The sequence below is a fragment of the Apium graveolens genome, chromosome 10 (assembly GCF_009905375.1).
Source record: "Apium graveolens cultivar Ventura chromosome 10, ASM990537v1, whole genome shotgun sequence".
In the NCBI taxonomy this organism is placed as follows: domain Eukaryota; kingdom Viridiplantae; phylum Streptophyta; class Magnoliopsida; order Apiales; family Apiaceae; genus Apium; species Apium graveolens.
Window position 1 is genome coordinate 165,695,957 of NC_133656.1, and position 16,830 is coordinate 165,712,786.

Consider the following 16,830-nt stretch of genomic DNA (forward strand, 5'->3'; position numbering starts at 1 on the left):
CAGGTATTCTGGAAGTTGATGCAGCTACATCTATTACAGCGCAGCTTTAGGCGCTGTCTATGAAGGTCGATTCTTTAGCCAACTATGGAGTAAATCAAATAGCTAGTATCTTTGAGCTTTGTGCAGGCTCTCATGCTATGGATAAGTGTTCTATTGTTAATGAATCTATTCAGTATGTGAACAATTTTCAGCGACCGCAGCAGCCTGTGCCCGCTACTTAGTATCCTAATAACAGAAATCATCCCAATTTCAGCTAGAGCAATAATCGGAATTCTGTTCAGCAACCATATCAACAAGCTGTAAGTAAACAGTTTAATCCACCTGGATTCTAGCAACCTCAGCAATTTGCTCAAAGGCAATCATATTCTCAACAAGGAGGCGTTGCTCCACCTTCTAGTACTGATTTTGAGGAGGTTAAGCTGTTGTGCAAAAGTCAGGCTATTTCTATCAAGACCTTGGAAAATTAAATTGGATAAATAGCCAATGCCTTGCTCTAACGTCAACCTGGCACACTTCCCAGTAATACTGAAGTACCAGGCAGGAAGGAAGCTAAAGAGTAAGTCAAAGTTGTCACCTTAAGGTCTGGAAAAGTTGCTGATGCTGAAAAAGCAAAAGATGGAGAAGTTGAAGTTATAGATGAAGAAGAAAAGCAAAAGGAGAAAGAGGGGGAATCAAGGAAGACTATTGTTGAACACACTCTGCCTGAGGGTAATACATGGGAGAAACAACTCTATCCACCGCCACCTTTTCCTAAGCTATTGCAAAAACAAAAGCTGGAAGAGACAACATACCTTTCGCTGAGGCTCTAGAGCAAATGCCTAGTTATGCAAAATTCATGAAAGGTATTCTTTCAAGGAAGGTGAAATTGGATGATCTTGATACCGTTGCTTTGACGGAAGAGTGCAGTGCCGTGCTGCAACAAAAGTTACCTCCAAAGCTTAAGGATCCAGGTAGCTTCACCATTCCTTGCACCATTGGCAAGTTGTCATTTGCCAAGTGTCTTTGTGATTTGGGAGCAAGCATCAATCTGATGCCATTGTCTATCTTCAAAAAGCTGAATTTGCCTGATCCGAAGCCCACCTACATGTCTCTACAATTGGCTGATCGTTCGATTACATATCCACGAGGCATCGTGGAGGACGTGCTAGTAAAAGTGGACAAGCTCATATTTCCTGCAGATTTTGTCATTCTGGATTTCGAGGAAGATAAGAAGATTCCCATAATCTTGGGAAGACCTTTCTTGGCTACAGGCCGTACCTTGATAGGTGTGCAAAAAGGTGAACTCACTATGAGGGTGCAGGATCAAGATGTGACATTCAATGTGTTCAATGTGATAAAATTCCCTACGGAAGATGAGGAGTGCTTCATGGTGGATTTGATTGATTCTGCAGTTATTTTTGAACTTGATCATGTGCTAAGGTTTGATGCCTTAGAAAAAGCCTTATTGGGGGATTTTGACAGGGAAGATGACGAAGGCAATGAGCAGTTACAATATCTGAATGATTCTCCTTGGAAACGAAAGCTAGACATGCCATTTGAATCTCTGGGAAATACTGATCTCAAGAATGCTGAGGGAAAGCTCAAACCATCTATTGAGGAAGCACCTACTTTGGAGCTTAAACCATTGCCTGAACACTTGAGGTATGCTTTTTTAGGTGATGCATCTACTTTGCCTGTTATAATTGCATCTGACCTTTCAGGTAGTGACGAGGACAAGCTCTTAAGGATTCTAAGAGAATTCAAATCGGCCATTGGATGTACTATAGCAGATATAAAAGGGATCAGCCCTTCGTACTGCATGCATAAAATTCTGCTAGAGGAAGGTAGCAAGCCAACTATTGAGCAACAGCGAAGGCTTAATCCTATCATGAAAGAAGTGGTAAAGAAAGAAATTCTAAAGTGGCTGGATGCAGGAATTATATATCCTATTTCTGAAAGTTCTTGGGTGAGCCCCGTGCAATGTGTACCTAAGAAAGGAGGTATTACTGTGGTAGCAAATGAGAAGAACGAGCTCATCCCCACTCGAACAGTCACATGATGGAGGGTATGCATGGACTACAGAAAGTTGAATAAAGCCACGAGGAAGGATCACTTCCCTCTTCCATTTATTGATCAGATGCTTGACAGGTTGGCTGGTCATGAGTATTATTGTCTTCTGGATGGCTATTCGGGCTATAATCAGATTAGCATTGCACCAGAAGATCAAGAGAAGACTACTTTCACTTGTCCATTTGGCACGTTTGCTTTTTGCAGAGTTTCTTTTGGCTTATGTGGTGCACCTGCCACTTTTCAGAGATGCATGATGGCTATATTCTCTGATATGATTGGAAATAATGCCGAGTGTTCATGGACAACTTCTCCGTCTTTGGACATTCGTATGATGAATCCTTGAATAATCTCCATTTGGTGCTCAAAAGGTGTGTGGAAACCAATCTAGTGCTCAATTGGGAAAAATGTCACTTTATGGTGCAGCAAGGCATCATTCTTGGGCATAAGGTCTCCAGTAAAGGTCTTGAGGTAGATAAAGCCAAGGTGGGCGTCATTGAAAATCTTCCGCCACCTATTTCTGTGAAAGGAATCCGTAGCTTTCTTGGTCATGCGGGTTTTTATAGGCATTTCATCAAGGACTTCTCTAAAATATCTAAGCCGTTGTGCAACTTGCTCGAGAAAGATATGCCTTTCAAATTTGATGATGAATGCTTGGCAGCATTCGAGACTCTCAAGAAGAGTTTAATCACCGCACCAGTTATTAAGGCACCTGATTGGAGAGAACCTTTTGAGATGATGTGTGATGCAAGTGATTATGCAGTGGGAGCAGTTCTTGGGCAGTGAAAGTCTAATAGCTTTCATGTGGTCTACTATGCTAGTAAGACACTAAATGGAGCCCAACTGAACCACACCACTACTGAGAAGGAGCTCTTGGCTATAGTTTTTGGTTTCGAAAAATTTCGATCTTATCTACTTGGGACAAAGGTGATAGTGTTCACTGATCACGCTGCCATCCGTTATCTGGTCTCAAAGAAGGATTTGAAGCCTAGACTTATTCGCTGGGTTCTCTTGCTACAGGAATTCGAGTTAGAGATCAAGGATCGAAAAGGTACTGAAAATCAAGTAGCTGACCATCTCTCTAGATTGGAGAATCCTAATTCTACTTCACATGATAAGACATTGATCAATGAATCTTTTTCGGATGAGCAGTTGTTCGCAATTCAAGAGGAAGAGCCATGGTTCACAGACATTTTGAACTATCTTGTTAGCAATATAATGCCTTCTAATATGAATGTGGCTCAAAAGAAGAAGTTTCTGCATGAGGTGAAGTGGTACATGTGGCATGAACCTTATTTTTTAGACAAGGAGCTGACCAGATCATCAGGAGATGTATCCCATTCTAAGAGACGGAGGGGATATTACGAGACTGTCATTCCACAGTTTATGGTGGACATTATGGTGGTAAAAAGACATCAGCTCATATTCTTCAAGCAGGGTTTTTCTGGCCTACTTTGTTAAAGGATGCACATCAGTTCATTTTAAGGTGTGATCGTTGCCAAAGAGTTGGGAATCTTACCAGAAAGGATGAGATGCCTTTAAATGTGATGCTTGAAGTTGAGGTCTTCGATGTTTGGAGAATCGATTTCATGGGACCATTTATCTCGTCCTGCAATAATCAGTACATCTTGCTGGCAGTTGATTATGTCTTGAAATGGGTAGAAGTCAAAGCTCTACCGACTAATAATGTAAAGGTAGTGTTGAATTTTCTTCATAAGCAGATATTCACAAGGTTTGGAACGCCACGAGTTATCATAAGTGATGAAGGGTCGCATTTCTACAATCATAAGTTCACTTCTATGATGCAACGCTACAATATGAATCATCGAATTGTTACTGCCTATCATCCGCAAACTAATGGTCAAGCTGAAGTGTCTAATAGAGAGATCAAGCGTATTCTAGAGAAATTCGTTTGTCCGTCAAGGAAAGATTGGTCTTTAAAGCTCGATGAAGCTGCTTGGGCTTATAGAATAGCATACAAGACTCCACTTGGGATGTCCCCGTTTCAACTTTTCTATGGTAAGGGATGTCATTTACCTGCGGAGCTTGAGCATAAGGCTTATTGGGCATTGAAGAAGTTAAACCTTGATCTAGATGCAGCTGGGAAGGAGCGAATGCTTCAGTTAAATGAACTTGATGAATTTCGACTTTAAGCGTACGAAAACAACAAAATATACAAGGAAAATGTAAAAATGTGGCATGACAGGAAGCTATCGCCTAAGTCGTTCGTGCCAAGGCAACAATTTCTTCTATTCAACTCTCGTCTCCGACTTTTTCCAAGAAAGTTGAAATCAAGGTGGTCTGGACCATTTATCGTCAAAACTGTGTTTCCATATGGAGCGGTGGAGATTTTTGAGAACGATCCGGGCCAAGCATTCAAAGTAAATGGTCAGAGATTGAATCACTATTATAGGGATACGGCAAACCGTGAAGTGGTTAGTATCATTTTATTGACAACTTGATCGCATTACTCTATGTCAAGCTAATGACGTAAAATAAGCGCTTCTTAGGAGGTAACCCAATATATGAGACCATAGGAACCCTTAGAATTTAGTACTTTATCCAAAACCCCAAAAAAATCAGAAAAATGTTGGCAGAAAAAAAAAATTCCAGAGACCTTGCAGGCGCCCGCCTGCTAGGACCAGGCGGCCGCGCGCTAGCAGGCGCCCGCCTGCTGGTGCCAGGCGACCGCCTGCGGACCTGATTTTTGAAAAAACAGTTTTAGCCTATATAAAAAAACAAAAAAAAACAAAAACCACAGCCCACAATCCCTATTAACCCACGATTGCTCCCTCAATATTAGGCACAATACCCACTCCTAATCAAATTCAACCCCTAATCTTACTATATATACATTCAACCTCTCCATACACATCCCATATACTTTCAACTCTACAAAATCTCTGCTACACACCAAACACAACTCTCTAACCCTTATTTTCAGTTTCTATGGCCCCAAAGAGACCACGAACTGTAGGGAGCAGCAGCACCATTCTGACTGCTTATGAGTAAGATCCTTATGCTTCAGCAATAGGATCTATCATGTACGCGATGTTGTGTACTAGGCCTGATGTTGCTTATTCAATTAGTGTGATGAGCAGATATCAGTCCAATCCAGCTAAAGACCACTGGAAAGCAGTGAAGAACATCCTTAAGTACTTGCGAAGGACTAAGGACATTTTTCTTGTTTTTGGTGGTGAATCTGAGTTGAAAATAGAGGGTTATACTGACTCTAGTTTTCAATCAGAAAGTGATGATAGCAAATCCATGTCAGGGTACGTGTTTACTCTGAATGATGGTGCGATTAGTTGGAAGAGTTCCAAACAGTCTACAACGGTTAACTCCACAACGGAAGCAGAATATATAGCTGCAAGTGAAGCTGCAAAAGAAACCGTTTGGATGAGGAAATTTGTTTCTGAGTTGGGAGTTGTTCCTAGCGTTGAATAGCCTATTGTGTTCTATTGTGATAACAACGCAGTAATAGCACAAGCCAAGGAATCTAGGTCTCATAAAAATTCCGAACATGTCCTGCGGCGCTTTCATCTGATTAGGGAAATTGTTGAAAGATGAGATGTCAACGTCGAGAGAGTTGACACATATAACAACGTAGCAGACCCTTTAACAAAGCCACTTTCTCAAAGTCACTTTGATCATCATAAAGACAAGATGGGTATGAGATACCAGAGTGATTGGCTTTAGTACAAGTGGGAGATTAAAAGAGATGTGTCCTAAGTCCAATCATGTATGAGGATTTAGGAATAACTTTTATGTAATCTCTTTTGATTTCATTGATATTAATAAAAGACTTGTTTTGTTTTTATTACGGGCTTTATCTATTTTAAGTGTTTAAATAAGATATACCACAGTTTAGAGTAAAGCTTTTTATGGATTGTGATGAGATCATAATAATGAGACCTAAAAGATGATAACTCTAAACTTAAATAGTTCCTGGTCGTAGGATTACTAACTGGTAATTAATAATCTGCAAAGATCGCTACATACCATGCTTGCTTCATTATGAAGGCTGTCTGTTCTCATAGACATTTGTGTGGTGACACTATAGCTAGTATGTAGGTCCTTATTATAGAATAAGTTCACTGAACATGACTCACACAGCTGAATACCTGATGGAGTTCACTCACGTGTCATCAGTTGTTCACATAGTGATAGTTGTACAAGTATCCTTAGACTTGAGGTCATCATAGTCATCTTATGTACACTGAACTATGCTTTGGTTTAGTTCTTAGTCTCCAGGGACAATTATAAGGGCTCTACTGGGTATAGGAATTTATACACGAAGATAGTGTATGATCAATAAAGGATCTACCCCTTCCAGTGAAGGAAGAGAATGTTCAATGCTGATCCACTTATGCTAGTTCAGGAATCTCTGGCCAGAGTGAATGAAATTAGAAAGGAGTTTCTAATTTACATTAATTAGAACTGAGCATAGTGAATGGGAAAGCATATGATTAAATAAGATAGGCTTGACACAAGTTCCATGCCTTGTATTTAATCGTGACATTGCATGGTAGAAGGAATTAATTGTACGGTAACTATTCACTGAATTGGTTCTTGGTATTCTAAGCAGTGAATTCGTATTATCCGGATAGTCGCGATATGCTGAGAAGTATCCCTCACGATGTAAAATAAATATGATTAATTAATTAATCATATTTAATGAATTATAGAATTTATATAAATAATGATAAAATAGTTTTATTATTATATATTTCTACTACCGACTTAATATTGAACCTACAGGGTCACACCATAAAAGAGAATGATTTAATGGTGAAGGAATTAATTAATAATGGCTGATAATTATTTATTTATGAAATAAATAATTAATTGGCAAATTTAATAATTGATTAAATGAGATTTAATTGATTATAAATAAATTAAGAAAAAGTTCTTAATATTATTAATTAAGAATTTAATTTTGAAAATTAAATCAACTGAGAGAATTATTTCTAAAGTGTTTAGAAAAAGGATTAATAATTAAAAGGTGTTTTAATTATTAGTTAATAGGTTAATAAGAATAAAGGGTTAATAATAATAATATTTTATGGGAAAATTTTCAGCTGAAATTTTTTCCTATAAATATACTATTATAAACCCTTATTTTGCCTCAACCTAAAAAGTTAAGAAAACCCTAATTCTCCCACCCCTTCCTCCTCCATCGCATTGATCTCTTGGTGGATACCGGTGGAGTGCTTCACACTTGAGGAGCACCTGCTAGGGATCTCCGCTCGTCGTTCTTGGATCGCTTTTAAAGGTTAGAAACGATCCCTCGATTTAATTCACGATTTGTATGCGTATTATATGGATTTTATATCAAGAAAATTGTTTTACCATGCTTCCATGATGTTTAAAATTCTACAATGGTATCAGAGCATAGGTTATTTGCATATAGATCTGTGGTAAAAATTTCAGAATTTTATGATATTGTATGAATTTATTATGATTTTTGCAAGTTATCTCATGGATTAATTATGACTGATTAGAAATTGTTTCTCAAAATTATTTTGACTGTAGATCTGGGTTCTACAAGTGTTGTAGATCGTCTGGGTATTTTTTTCATAATTTTCTGATGTGTGGATTAATTATTATGATTTTTTTGAGTTGTTTTAATTAAAATTCGTAATTAAATATATGTATGTATAGTATATATATATTTGTTTGCTGTTGTATTAAAGAATGAATCTGCTGACTGATGTTGATGGTGGGTTTGCACGTCGTTCGAAAAAAGACAGGCGGCGGCGGCTGTTCTGACAGGCGCAGAAACGCGGGGAAAAGGGTGTCGCGCATTCCGGGAATGCGTTACACCCTGTGGCGCATTCACGGAATGCGTTACACCTTTTAATGGCTTAAAAGGTTTGTAACGCATTACCGGAATGCGTTACAGGGCTTGTAACGCGTTCTTGTAATGCCTTACAACCCATTTGTTATTTTTAAAATTTGATTTCTGGGAGTTTCGTAACTCCGTTTTGGGCGTGCAATATATCGTTGGATTCGTTTTTCCGAGACGGATCTAATGGAGTGGTCAAATATTTTTTATATAAAAGTTTTGAACTGTTTATATTCTCGAAAGTGTTTTAAGCATGTTTTAATTGTTTTAATTGCTTTTAAATGCTATAATAAATTCATACATCATTATATCAATGTGTGACATGATAATTGATTGCATGCTTACTTGTTTATTTATTTTTATATATGAGATATATGCCTATGTTTACCATGCAATGATAGATTTAGGTGAACTTAAATCAATATAAGGCGTGCTCTAGAAAATCTAGAATAGGAATCATTTCTTGCTTTAACAATAATATTATGAATACAATCAGTGAGATTCTTGTGTTTATGAAACACGTAATTAAATATGAATTTTCAATATTGAGAGAAAGGATGATTTTGTCAAAAGCAGATTTCTATCTGTAAGAAAGGGGTATTAAGTGGCGCCTCTTGACAATGCTCCCCCCGATCTGGGAATCATCTGATTATCGATTATTGATTTGAAATATTTAATTTAAAAGGAAGAATCTCTTTATAATATGATTATGATTGTAACATAATATAATCCCTCTAAAATTAAATAATATCAAGTAGTAATTGGCCAATGACACAACGGGCTTGTGTCGGTCAAAGCCTTCCAACATGGTAGAAAGTAGTTCTTATTTTTAAATCATTGTCGTTTCGTGCTACAGCCGAGGGCTTTGATTTAGAAATAAGAAATACTTGTCTATTACATAGAGATGTGTACATTGAATTAGAATCTAAAGGTCGTTACGTGCTGCAGCCGTGGGCCGTTGGAGACTGATTCAATTGTACGAAATGTTGGGTTAGATTTGACTTAGAATATTAAGTTTGTCGTGCTACAGCCGTGACTCAATTATTCAAGAGGCTAAAGTTTTATTAGGGAATAACATAAGATGTAATTGACAAGAGTTGTCTGCCTATTGAATGTCACATGACATTTCGTGCTACAGCCGAGGTTGTGTGATGGAATATAGGATCCCTATTCCCACTAGCATTATGAATGCTTAATTTTCACTTAGGGGTTGTACAAATTAGATAAACTAGTGGGAGCCACTTATGAATAAAGACCCGATTCATATAGTGTTTTGAAATAAAATTGAATATTTGCTAAGTGTTGTTATGTGTTCATCATTTACAGATTTACTATATACGTTATATCTTCTACACTATCACTTCGGAGTATACTGGATGCTCACACTATCCTTATGCATCTACAAGAGTTGTATGATGTGGCAGGGAGGACAACTCGATATGAGATATCGAAGGAGCTGTTTGGTTGTAGGATGTCTAAGGGATCATCTGTGAATGACCATGTACTTAAGATGATCTATTTGATTGAACGTCTTGGACAACTTGGTTTTGCCATGGATGGGGAGCTGAGCCAAGACTTGATCTTGTAATCACTTCTGAGTTCGTTCTCGCAGTTTGTTTTGAACTTTCATATGAATAAGCTGGATGTCAGCCTGCCTGAACTCCACAACATGTTGAAGACTGCGGAATCGAATTTTCCCCCTAAGAAGAGTTCTGTTCTTCTAATTGGTGAAGGTTCCAATCCTAAAAAAAGGAAGAAGAACCCTTCCAAGAAGAAGAAAGTGGGTGAGAAAAAGCCGGTTCCTCCAAAAGCTGAAGACCCCAAGAGCAAAGCTGTTTGCTTTCACTGTAACAAGGTGGGCCACTGGAAGAGGAACTGCAAGGTTTACCTTGCAGAATTGAAGAAGAAGGGTAGTGAGACTACCGCTTCTGATTCAAGTATGTTCATGATCGAAGTTAATATGTCACTAAGTCAAATTTCTACTTGGGTATTAGATACCGCCTTTGGTTCTCATATTTACAATTCGTTGCAGGGACTAAAGGGAAGTAGGACTCTTGAAGAATATGAGGTGATTCTACGTATGGGCAATGGAGCAAGGGTTGCCACCATATCTGTAGGATCATTTAGTTTACATATGCCTACGGGCAAGACTATTATTTTAAATAATTGTTATTACGTTCCCTCTATTGTGAGGAATATTGTTTCTATTCCTATGTTGGATTTGGATGGTTTTTCATTTATTATTAAGAATAATGAATGTTCTATTCTTAGAGATAATGTTCTTTATGGACGTGGTACTATAAATAATGGTCTGTATGTATGTGACATAGAACATAATTTACTTCAGATTGAACAAACTAATAAAAAAAGGGATGATGAAAATCTCACTTTCTTGTGGCACTGCAGACTTGGTCATATTAGTGAAAATGGACTGCAGATATTGCATAAGGAAGGGTTACTTGACCCCTTTGATTTTGAATCATATCCTACATGCGAGTCTTGTCTATTGGGTAAAATGACCAAATCTCCATTTAGTGGACATGGAGAGAGGGATGCAGATTTGCTAGGATTGGTACACACAGATGTATGTGGACCAATGTCTACGCAAGCCATGGGTGGATTTTCATACTTTATTACTTTCATAGATGATCGATCTAGATTCAGATATGTGTATTTGATAAAACACAAGCCTGAAGCCTTTGAAAAGTTCAAAGAATATAAGCATGAAGTAGAGAAACAAACCAAACATAGTATTATAACTCTTTGATCAGATCGAGGTGGTGAATACTTGAATGGAGAGTTTCTAGATTATCTCAAAGAAAATGGTATAGTCTCCCAGTGGACTCCTCCATATACTCCACAGTTAAATGGGGTATCTGAAAGGAGAAATCGAACTTTGTTAGACATGGTTCGGTCCGTGATGAGCTATGCGAATCTTCCAGTATTCCTATGGGGTTATGCATCAGAAACCTCAGCATATTTACTGAATAAGGTGCCTTCCAAATCTGTTCCTCAAACTCCATATGAGATATGGAAAGAAAGGAAACCGAGTCTTAAACACGTTAAGATTTGGGGATGTCCAGCTTATGTCAAGAAAGTTGACCTAGATAAGCTGGAATCTCGATCCGTAAAATGTAATTTTGTGGGATATCCTAAAGAGACTTTAGGGTATTACTTTTTCACCGATCATCAGGTGTTTGTCTCCAGACATGCTACCTTCTTGGAAAAGCAGTTTATCCTTGAAGGAAACAGTGGGAGAAAAATTGAACTTGATGAAGTTTAAGAAGCACAAACTACTACGGATCAAGTGGAAACACCTGTTCAGACTGAACAACCTTCTGTGGAACAGCCCATTCGTAGGTCAGGGAGAGTGTCTCGCCAATCTGAGAGGTATTATGGCCTTGTCATTGAGAATGACAATGAGTTGTCAATCATTGATGATGACGACCCTGTGACCTATAATGAGGCTATGAGTAGTGTTGACTCAGAGAAATGGCATAGTGCCATGAAATCCGAAATAGAATCTATGTATACCAACCAAGTATGGACTCTGGTTGAGGCGCCTGAAGGTGTTAAGCCTATTGGGTATAAGTGGGTATACAAAAGAAAGATTGGAGCAGATGGCCAGGTGGAGACCTATAAGGCCAGGCTCGTGGCAAAAGGATTCAAATAAAGGCAATGGATTGACTTTGATGAAACTTTTTCGCCTGTAGCCCTGTTAAAATCAATTCGGATTTTGCTTGCGATTGCTGCTTACTACGACTATGAGATCTGGTAAATGGACGTGAAAACGGCCTTCCTCAATGGGGAACTTGAAGAGGAAGTGTATATGACACAGCCAGAGGGTTTTCTTTCCAAGGGAAATGAACACCTAGTGTGTAAGCTGCTGCAAACCATATATGGTTTAAAGCAAGCTTCTCGTAGATGGAACATCCGTTTTGATGAGACAATCAAAGAGTTTGGTTTTATCAAAAACATAGATGAACCATGTATCTACAAGAAGGTTAGTGGGAGCGCGATAACATTTCTTGTATTGTATGTGGATGACATACTTCTTATAGGAAATGATATACCGATGCTACAATCAGTCAAAGTATGGCTATCGAAGAACTTCACCATGAAGGACTTGGGAGAAGCATCCTACATTCTCGGTATGAAGATCTATAGAGATAGATCTAGAAGAATGATAGGTCTTACCAAGGGTACATACATCCAGAAAGTGCTTAAAAGGTTTAGCATGGAAAACTCCAAAAGAGGTCTCATACCGATGAGCCATGGAGTGTCCCTTTCCGGAAAGATGTATCCTAAGACACCTGAGGAAAGAGAGCGTATAAGTAAGATTCCTTATGCTTCAGCAATAGGATCTATCATGTACGCGATGTTGTGTACTAGGCCTGATGTTGCTTATTCAATTAGTGTGACAAGCAGATATCAGTCCAATCCAGTTGAAGACCACTGGAAAGCAGTGAAGAACATCCTTAAGTACTTGCGAAGGACTAAGGACATTTTTCTTGTTTTTGGTGGTGAATCTGAGTTGAAAATAGAGGGTTATACTGACTCTAGTTTTCAATCAGAAAGTGATGATAGCAAATCCATGTCAGGGTACGTGTTTACTCTGTATGGTGGTGCGATTAGTTGGAAGAGTTCCAAACAGTCTACAACGGCTGACTCCATATCGGAAGTAGAATATATAGCTGCAAGTGAGGCTGCAAAAGAAGCCGTTTGGATGAGGAAATTTGTTTCTGAGTTGGGAGTTGTTCCTAGCATTGAATAGCCTATTGTGTTGTATTGTGATAACAACGCAACAATAGCACAAGCCAAGGAACCTAGGTCTTATAAAAATTCCAAACATGTCCTGCGGCACTTTCATCTTATTAGGGAGATTGTTGAAAAAGGAGATGTCAACGTCGAGTGAGTTGACACACATAACAACACAGCGGACCCTTTAACAAAGCCACTTTCTCAAAGTCACTTTGATCATCATAAAGACAAGATGGGTATGAGATACCAGAGTGATTGGCTTTAGTATAAGTGGGAGATTGAAAGAGATGTGTCCTAAGTCCAATCATGTATGAGGATTTAGGAATAACTTTTATGTAATCTGTTTTGATTTCATTGATATTAATAAAAGACTTATTTTGTTATTATTACGGGCTTTATCTATTTTAAGTGTTTAAATAAGATATACCATAGTTTAGAGTAAAGCTTTTTATGGATTGTGATGAGATCATAATAATGAGACCTAAAAGATGATAACTCTAAACTTAAATAGTTCCTGGTCGTAGGATTACTAACTGGTAATTAATAATCCGCAAAGATCAGTACATACTATGCTTGCTTCATTATGAAGGCTGTCTGTTCTCATAGACATTTGTGTGGTGACACTATAGCTAGTATGTAGGTGCTTATTATAGAATAAGTTCACTGAACATGACTCACACAGTTGAACAACTGATGGAGTTCACTCACGTGTCAGCAGTTGTTCACATAGTGATAGTTGTACAAGTATCCTTAGACTTGAGGTCATCATAGTCATCTTGTGTACACTGAACTATGCTTTGGTTTAGTTCTTAGTCTCTAGGGACAATTATAAGGGCTCTACTGGGTATAGGAATTTATACACGAAGATAGTGTATGATCAATAAAGGATCTACCCCTTCCTGTGAAGGAAGAGAATGTTTAATGCTGATCCACTTATGCTAGTTCAGGAATCTCTGGCTAGAGTGAATGAAATTAGAAAGGAGTTTCTAATTTACATTAATTAGAACTGAGCATAGTGAATGGGAAAGCATATGATTAAATAAGATAGGCTTGACACAAGTTCCATGCCTTGTATTTAATCGTGACATTGCAGGGTAGAAGGAATTAATTATACGGTAACTATTCACTGAATTGGTTCTTGGTATTCTAAGCAGTGAATTCGTATTATCCGGATAGTCGCGATATGCTGAGAAGTATCCCTCACGATGTAGAATAAATATGATTAATTTATTAATTAATCATATTTAATGAATTAGAGATTTATATAAATAATGATAAAATAGTTTTATTATTATTTATTTCTACTACCGGCTTAATATTGAACCTACAAGGTCACACCATAAAAGAGAATGATTTAATGGTGGAGGAATTAATTAATAATGGCTGATAATTATTTATTTATGAAATAAATAATTAATTGGCAAATTTAATAATTGATTAAATGAGATTTAATTGATTATAAATTAATTAAGAAAAAGTTCTTAATATTATTAATTAAGAATTTATTTTGGAAATTAAATCAAGTGAGAGAATTATTTCTAAAGTGTTTAGAAAAAGAATTAATAATTAAAATGTGTTTTAATTATTAGTAAATAGGTTAATAAGAATAAAGGGTTAATAATAATAATATTTAATGGGAAAATTTTCAGCTGAAAATTTTGCCTATAAATATACTATTATAAACCCTTATTTTGCCTCAACCTAAAAAGTTAAGAAATACCTAATTCTCCCACCCCTTCCTCCTCCATCACATTGATCTCTTGGTGGATACCGGTGGAGTGCTTCACACTTGAGGAGTAGCTGCTAGGGATCTCCGCTCGTCGTTCTTGGATCGCTTTTAAAGGTTAGAAACGATCCCTCGGTTTAATTCACGATTTGTATGCATATTATATGGATTTTATATCAAGAAAATTGTTTTACCATGCTTCCGTGATGTTTAAAATCCTACAATGTTGAATCTTGTTAGGTTGGCATGCATGCTAGAAACACTTGTAATTTCACTAAGTCTTAGAGTATGCTTAAGGACTAGATTGTTGTCATGGTTTGATGGTTTTTGAGTTTAATCTATTGCTTATGCATAGAATATATGATAGGCTCTTAATGATAAAAGACATGAAAAGATAAAAATTGGAAAAAATTGGAATTCATTGCTAGTTGTAGCCAGACGTCAAATGGCTAGTAGCCGACTCGTATTGTATACGAGTAGTATAGGGTTGAGCAAGATGGAGCGAAATGCACTTGCTCAGAAATTGAAAAAAATATAAAAAAAATAAAAAAAAAGAAAAAAAAGAAAAGAAAAAAATATGGTTTAATGCACAATTGATCACGAGTGGGCTCTTTGGTATTCGAGTTATTAAGTTCTTAGGGGACTTTGTGTCTAGTGACCTAAGGCTTTTATAGTCTGGGATCTGCTAACCTAACGCTCGCTAAATGGGTACCATTACATAGGTCTTTTGTGGACCTCACTCATTGCATGATCAAATAAGCATTTGTTTTATGTGTTGAATAAAAGCATGGTTCCGTAATAAACTCCAATAATCTTGAAGTGTTATAAGTCATTTTGTGTCTAGAATATATTCTTCGTATAAGCTTGTGATTGCCTTGAGGATAATTAAGTTATGGTGATTGATCTAGTTTTGAAGCATATCTGTTAAGCATTCGCACACACCATGTTTCTAGTTGTATGATAGCTTGCGTAATTTGATTGATCTCTAGTCGCCTAATTGCATTTGTTGATATTTCATGTGTTGGTTGGTTTAGTCATCGCGATGGGGATCGTTGCATTAATATAGTTTGTATTCATGCATGTTTTACTCTGAGTTTGAGTCTGTGCTGCTTGAGGACAAGCAACAATTTAAGTTTGGGGGTGTGATAAGTGGCATTTTGTACCACTTAGAGCGTCTCATAATGGCTTGAATTGGTGTCTTGAACTCGAGTATTTTGTGTATTTGACGCGTTTTCGAGTGTTTTTGCATTTCAGGGTATAACTTGCTTAGATAGGTGGTTTTCATCAAAATAAGCTTATGGAAGTGCTTGGAGTAAGTCCCGGGTTAATGTGCGAAGAATTCAACAAAAAAAGAAGCAAAATAATAATTTTTTCCAGAAGGGTTGCAGGCGCCCGCCTGATGAGAGCAGGCGACCGCCTGGTTGCAGGCGCCCGCCTGATGAGAGCAGGCGACCGCCTGGTAGCAGGCGCCCTCCTGGAAGGAGGAGGCGGCCGCCTGGGTGCGGATTTTCAGAATCTGATTTTTAGAATTCGAGTTCTATTGGGCTTCTGTTAGCGCCGGTTCTTTTGGGCTATTATATAAACAATCTTGGAAGACGTTTTCGACAACAAGTAACAAGGAGTGAAGGCAAGAAGATCAAGAAGACCGTTTTAGCACGCAACAACAAAGAAGATGAAGCATACGTTTATCTTGTGATTCTTTTAATTCGTTATAACAGTGGATGGTAGTTTTCTTTATGTCTTGAAGTTAATACTCTTGTGACTTACTTCATTATTTATTTAGTATTTTTATTAGTTTATCTCGTTGTGTTTTTATCATGTTTTCATATGAACCCATGGTGACGATGAGTTCTATTATGGGCTAATCGTAATCATGGGATCATAGTGGATTTATTATGGATTTCTTTAGTTAATTATTTAATACCTTGGTATGTGGTGATTGTATGATATCTAGCATAGGTTGTGCTTATTCGTCTTATGTGCGTCGCGAACATGTAAGATAGCCTGTTAATCTCTTGTGAAGTGACAGTGAATCTTGAGATTTAGAACTTGCCATTCTAGCATAGGTTCATGTATTGTATGCATGATTAGTAGGTAACTCTAACCGTTTTACTTGCCCTATGTAATCATGAAGAATAACTTGCGCTTAATTTGTTATATTGTCAAATTCTGTAGACATATAGGGTTTCAATATAATTGATGCCTATTCAACTTCTATCTTAATTGTGGATGCTTGGTAGAATGGTATTCGTACAACGAAAGTTGGCGTCTATCAGTTTTGTGTTGTTCGATTAATATCATCACCATTACATGCTAAGGGTAATAATAATAACTATTGAATGAAGTAGTAATGAAGTTATGATCTCATGTGTGTTTAATACTGTTAATTTAAGTGTTTAATTCTCGTAGTTAATATTAGTTAATCAACCTTAATTGTTATTATTTTGAC